Below are 6891 nucleotides of genomic sequence, written 5' to 3' on the forward strand. Positions count from 1 at the left end.
CGGTGTTTGTGCGAGATAAGGTGAGTCGGATTTAAATACTATCCTTTCCAGGTTGATAGTTTTCAGCACTGTTCTAGTAGTTGGATCCTGAAGAGACTTTTTGGTTATCCCAAAGAAAACATTGGGTAAGGTGACTTGCCATTTCCTTAGCTCGTTACTGTCGCCAATGAAGCAGTGTCGATGAATGTTAATAGAAGTCATGCCCAAAGACTGTAAAATTTGGTGTACCCGATATGCGGCTTCCCCAGTCTGTTCATCGCGACAATGTAGGACAAGTGTCTTCCCGGAAATCCCAGGGACACCAAGAAGCTTTAGCGCTCGAATAAGGAAAGTTTCTTGTGTACTAATATCACCCCCAGAAGTAAGATCTAACCCAATTTCACCCAAAGCCACACATCCTGGTAAAAATAAATATGATCTAATGCTTTCTAAGTCAGAAGAGATTTTAGAGCACTTCACAAAGAGTGGATGCAGACCAACACTGAAGTAGAGCTGGATGCCCCTCAGTTGTCGTGGGAATTGGCGAAGATGCTTCCAACTAATTCGATGGACGTAGTTAGCTACCACAGAATGGATATGTTGATGCAGGTTTGGTAGTAAAAGGTGCCTAAAAAGGGCAGATAATGAGGTTTTCCGATTTCTGAGTAGAAGTTGATCCAGGTGACAATGGGAATCTGCAAATATTTCAGGCTCACTATCTGCAAAGGATACTTCCGTCATTGGTACTCCATTGAAGTCAGGTAATATACTGAGCGCCATGGAAAACGCATCACTTAGTTTTTCGTATAACAAAATGATCCTGTAAACATATCTTATTTATTTTGCTTCTTATTGTGAACAATATTCAAATGGGAACACATCAATAACAACACTGATGTTTAATCTGTAATCAAGGGTACAAAGTCAGAGGGGTCAAAACCAAAAGTACGACACAGATGTCAGTAGCGCGCGTGTCCTCCACGGGCCATCATCACGGTAGGCTACAGCATTAACGCGACCCCTGCAAATGTGTAGGGCGGTCCGGTGATGAAATGTGAAGCCTGAAAAGGTAGATCTGCAAAGCAGAGAAGAATATTGTAAATTGTAATATCATACATATATTGTATTTACTTTTGTAAAAAAAGGAACACTGACAAAATCAAATAGATATTTCTTCTTTATTTTGGCAGAGAAAATATGTGGCTAATAAATTAAATTGAAAAACTGGCGGAAAAAAAATGAAACCCAGAGTGAGCACTGGGCGGTCCGGTGATGAAATGTGAAGCCTCCCCACACCATTACACTTCCCCCACCCCATGGATTCGTTTCGAAGACGCAGCAGTCTGCAAGACGTTCCCCAAGACGTCTCCACACACGTTGACGGCCATCAGCGTGATAAAGATGAAAGCGACTCTCATCACTGAAGAGCACATTTTGCCAGTCTACTCTTCTCCATGTCTGGTGTCCTTGAGCCCATATCAAACGCCGCTGACGGTGATGATCCCTGAGGATAGCTCCAACATAAAGTCGTCGTGCACGGAGTCCTACTTCTCTTAGACGACGTCTTACGGTGTTGGCACTTACTGGCCCTTGTCTTCCGACGACTGCTGCACCTGTTCGAGTCGCTGGGCGGAATCTGTCACGCAGATGAGTGACCCGGATGTAGTGGTCTTGAGCCTGGGTTGTAACGCGTTGTGGACCAGGACGTTGACGGTCACGTGTTGATCCAGTAACTCGAACACATTCCACCTACCTTACAATAGTGGACTGATGACAATTCAAGTGTCTGGTAATAGCACGTGTAGACATGCCAGATATTCCCATTCCCTTGATTTTCAGTAAGTCTCGGCATCTCTAGCTCGATTCCTTCACACGTCCAACAACAAATTACGACAAATTGACGTCTCACAGTTCATGTACTGCACATTAAGTTGAAAACATGCTTTTAAAGGGCTCACACACAATGCTGCACGTGAATATTGGGTTTTTCATTTGCATCTCGTGCAATTTTTTTTTGTGCACACAGGCCGATACTTTTTGCGTTTGGGAGCATTGTGTGTAACAATAGTTCATAGTATTGCATAATATTATACATACAAAACCACCTAGTAATAAAATATTTGGGAAAAAAAGTGATGCGTTTTCCATGGCGCTCAGTATATATCACATGTTTTGAGGGTTTTTTTAGGATAGCTCGTGATAGATTCATTCCCTGGAGCAAGGTGGAAACCGCCCTCCAATGGCAAAACACAAAGACATTGTTTGGTGGATTTAGTGAAACTTTTTCGACAGGTAGGCTGAGTAGTGTCTGTACATATTTCAGGAGCAGATTTTCTACGGACGAAAACGGCGCTGATACTACCAGATTTCTCTTGCTTACAGATTCCTGCAAACATCCTAGCAACTCCTGAAGATTGGATAGTTGTACTGTTTCCTTCAGCAGGGGGAAGAATCCCAGCATGAGGTAAACCCACCTTGTCAGGTTTTGGTGACAAAATCCTGCTTCTTGTTGTAGGTGAGAATGACGGTTATGTACAAAGCAAGGCGTGGCTTCCTGACATCTGCAAGTCTAACAGGCTGTAAATGGAGCAAAGTACCAAGGTATGTGAGCCAAATGCATATGTCGCTTCAGGTGGCCAAACTTCCTGAGGCAAATTGAACATGGGCTCTTATTATTTTTCTTTTTAAGGATTTGTGGAAGCTGAGCAGGCGTAGAAGATGAACTGGAAGAGCATGTGGTATAACTGGAACTGTCTGTGTCATAGGGGCCAACTTCATCAACAGTTATATATTCAGAGCTGCCAGAACTGCCCGCTCTTGATATGAAAGAATCATTCAGTGCAGCTATGTCCTCGCTATCATAAGTGTAATCTGGGATAAAATCTCCTGTCTCAGAAGCCATCTAAAAAGGGATAAAATAATAATTAAAATATAGCGAGGACTAGAACAATACCACCACCAATTTTTTTAGTGGCGTCGGTGGAGCAATAAAAGCAGTGCGGCTAAAACAAGAATATATGTGCATAGACTATAATAAAAGGTAGCCGTTATATTTTTGTGGCGGAAAGGAGCAAAGTTTTCCCGCTTCAGTTTCGTCGATTACTGGAACAAATCCATCAATATCATCCTGATCAACCAGCGGAATCTCCTCAGGATTGTCTTGATCAACAGATGGATAGTTCACTTCGATGCCAGCTGGTGCAGAACACCTTGAACCGGCACTAGTATTTTCGTCCCATGAGTAACCAGATGTTAAGTCTTCCTCAGTACCATCTACATAACGATCACCGTTGTGCTCGATAGATTCCCCTTGAAAAATTTGATGTCGTAGTCGGCGCAGCCAGAGAGGAAATTCACGATCCTTACAGATCTTCAGCCGGTCGTGATGAATGACCATCCCATTGTGCCTGCCCCTTATCCAATAGATAGGGTGTGAACTCTTAGAAACGATATAAGGACCTTTCCAAGGAGATTGGAGTTTCTTGCTCCGACCAATCTTGGTACTGAGATCGGTGATATAGACAACATCTCCGACGTCGTACTTGTGATCCAGGAATCTTTGATTGTATGAATTCTTTTGTCTCCTTTGGTTAACCCTCAAATGTTCCCGGGCGGAATTATGAACCTCAGCCAGGTTCGAAGCTAAGTCCTGCACCCAGACATCTGAGGATACCTTGGAAGTAACATTTGGAGTCCCGTAAATCAAATCAGATGGTTGAAAAACTTCTCTACCCAGCATCATTTTATTGGCGGTGTACCCAGTGTTGTGGTTCACCATTGAGTGCAAGGACATCGCCAGTAAGGGGAGGTACTTATCCCAATCTTTATTTTTGCCATCAATATGACACCTTATCATTTGAAGAATAATCCGATTGCAACGTTCAACCTGCCCGTTTGAAGAAGGGTGATACGGGGTAGTCCTGGTCTTCGCAATCTCGAACATATCACAGAATGCCTGGAATAAAGACCCATCAAAGTTCCTCCCCTGATCAGCGTGTTCTTCAACAGGACAGCCAAACGTCACAATAAAATGAACGAGAAACTCATGAGCGAAACGTTTGGCGGTTGTTCTGGAAGAGCCGCCAACTCGATCCATTTAGAGAATTGATCTATCATAACCAGAATATATTTATTTCCCTGTTCACTTGTTTGGAAAGGGCCCAGTATATCCAAGTGAACCCGTTCCATGGGAAAACCGGCATGATGGGAGGTGAGTAGTGCACGGGCCTTCTTATTGGCCTTTTTGTTTAGATTGCATGTGGGACAACCTTGAACATATTCTTTACAATCTGTTGTCATCCCAGGCCAGTAAAATGACTGTCGAATCTTACTGAGGGTCTTCTCGTTTCCGAGATGACCGGCTGACTTCAGGTCATGACAGAAACTAAGCATCACTTTCCTTATTTCAGAGGGCACAAAGAAACAGAGATGATACCCAGTGGGTGTTTCCCAGCGATAGTAAAGCACCCCCAAATGAAATTCCAACTGAGATCTACAAGACCACAAAACCCTGGCAAATGGAGAACTTAATTTGAGCTCGGATTTAGTTGGACCCGTGTTCAGCCAAGTGATTACCTGCAAAAGCTCCATATCTGCATGCTGCATGCCAACAAGCTCTGCAGCAGAATATGCCTGACACCATGTTTTAGTACAAGTCTCGTTAACAGCAACTTTCCTGACCTCTTTATCATAAATTCCAGAAGCGGGTTCCGAATGATGAGCTGCAGGTGGGGACACATGTGCCAAGGGAACTACATCATCAACATCCTCATTGAAGCGACCCCACTGATGTTGCATCCTGGTGAAGTATCTCAAAGTCGTATTGAGATAGTTCCTCCAACCAGCGAGCGAGCTGACCTTCTATATGTTTGAACCTGGTCAACCAAACCAAGCTGTTATGGTCAGTGCGCACAAGGAAGTTCCTTCCCAGAAGATAATGTCGGAAATGCCTACAAAATTTAACAATAGCCAGCAACCCCTTTCTGGTAGTACAATAATTGCGTTGCGCTTTGATAAGCACATGGCTGGCAAAGCAAATTGGAACTTCCTTCCCATCCTGTATTTGCGTCAATTCTACACAAATAGTGCTATGAGAGGCGTTGGTGTCCAAGATAAATATGCCCTCAGGTGCTGGAAAATGGAGGCAAGCTCCAGAGGACACAGCATCTCTGAGATGGTCAAATGCCAATTGATGTTTTTCCATCCATTCGTATGGACCCTTGCTGCTGTTAAGATCATACAAATCTTCAGCAAGAGCTGCGAAATGTGGAACATAATCCCTGTGATAATTCACAAATCCAAGAAATGACATTAGCTGATATCTATTTTCAGGAACTGGCCATTTAGTAACTGCTTCATGTTTTGCAGGAGCAACGGAAAGACCCGAAGAGTTAACCAATTTGCCCAAGAACTCGACTTCCTGCTGGAATAGAAAGCATTTTTGGGGCTTAAGTTTAAGATTATGCAGACGAAACCACTGTAAGACATGTTCCAAATTTTCCAAGGTTTGTGTGATATTTTTACCTAACACAATGATATCATCTTTATACACCAGTACATCCTTCCAGACCATACCTCGCAGTACAAGCTGCATGGCCCTCTGGAAGGTTGTGGTCCGTTACAAAGACCAAATCCCATGCGAACATGTTCAAACAAACCATACCGGGTTATGAATGCTGTCTTTTTCCTAGAGGAATCATGCAATTCAATCTGATAATATCCGGATGCCGATGCCATATCAAGAGTACAGAAAAAAGTATTTCCCGGAAGCCAATCGAGACAATCCTCAATGATGGGCAATGTTAAATTCTCTTTAACGGTTCGCTTATTAAGAGCTTTATAGTAGCGGCAGCTCCCATCTTTCTTCCTAACCAAGACTGGAGGACTGCTCCAATCCGACTTTGACGGCACAATCACACCAGCTTTAAGCAATTTTTCAAGATGGTTCTCCTCTACCTCCTGAAACCACAGGGGTGTTCGACGCATTCTCTGTTTGACGGGTGGTTCCTGTTGTGTATTTATATGGTGCTGAATGGTAGAGAGACAACCAAGATCAAAATCATGGGCAGCAAACACATCAGAATATTCTGATAACAAGCAGGCTAAATCAAGAGAAAAATCACAAAACACAACCACTTGGAAATTCTATACAGAAATTACAAAAACTTTGATGATTCTAATTTTATTAATGATCTTGCTAAAATTCCATTTGAACTAGTCGAGTCAATTGATGACCCAAATTCTGCCCTTGATACTTGGTATAACCTTTTTATAGGTGTTTTAGACTGCCATGCTCCGCAAAAGCGAAAAAGAGTAAAAAGATACTATCAACCGAAGTGGTTTAATGAGGAAATAAATAAAGCCCGAAAGTTCAGGGACTTCTTTAAAGCCTCCAAGAGGTGTGACGACTATAGAATATGGAGAAATAAAACCAAAAATCTCATTAATAAAGCCAAAAAAAACTTTATCAAGGACTCTATCGAAAATGAAGAGCAATCTAAAAACATATGGAGATATTTTAGTGACATACAAAATAAACCCAATAATTGCCCTTATCCCAATAGTATTAAATATGGAAAAACAACAGTTAATGATCTAAATGCTATTGCTAATGTGATGAATGATTACTTCACTAATTTAACTGATGACATTAAGCCCCCCTATACACCACTTTCTCAAGAGTGCAAACGAAAGATATCAGATGACGTAAATGATAAGATTCCCCCAAATAACAACTTTTCTATTAATTGTATTACTACCACAGAGGTATTAAAACATTTATTGAGTTTAAATAGTAACAAAGCCATTGGGTGTGATGGTATTGGACCCAAAATTTTAAAATTGTCTGCGTATACAATTTGTAGCAGTTTGACATATATCATTAATCTTTGTATTTCTCAAAACATGTTCTCC

This window comes from Patella vulgata, chromosome 3 (assembly GCF_932274485.2).
Source record: "Patella vulgata chromosome 3, xgPatVulg1.2, whole genome shotgun sequence".
Classification (NCBI taxonomy): Eukaryota; Metazoa; Mollusca; class Gastropoda; family Patellidae; genus Patella; species Patella vulgata.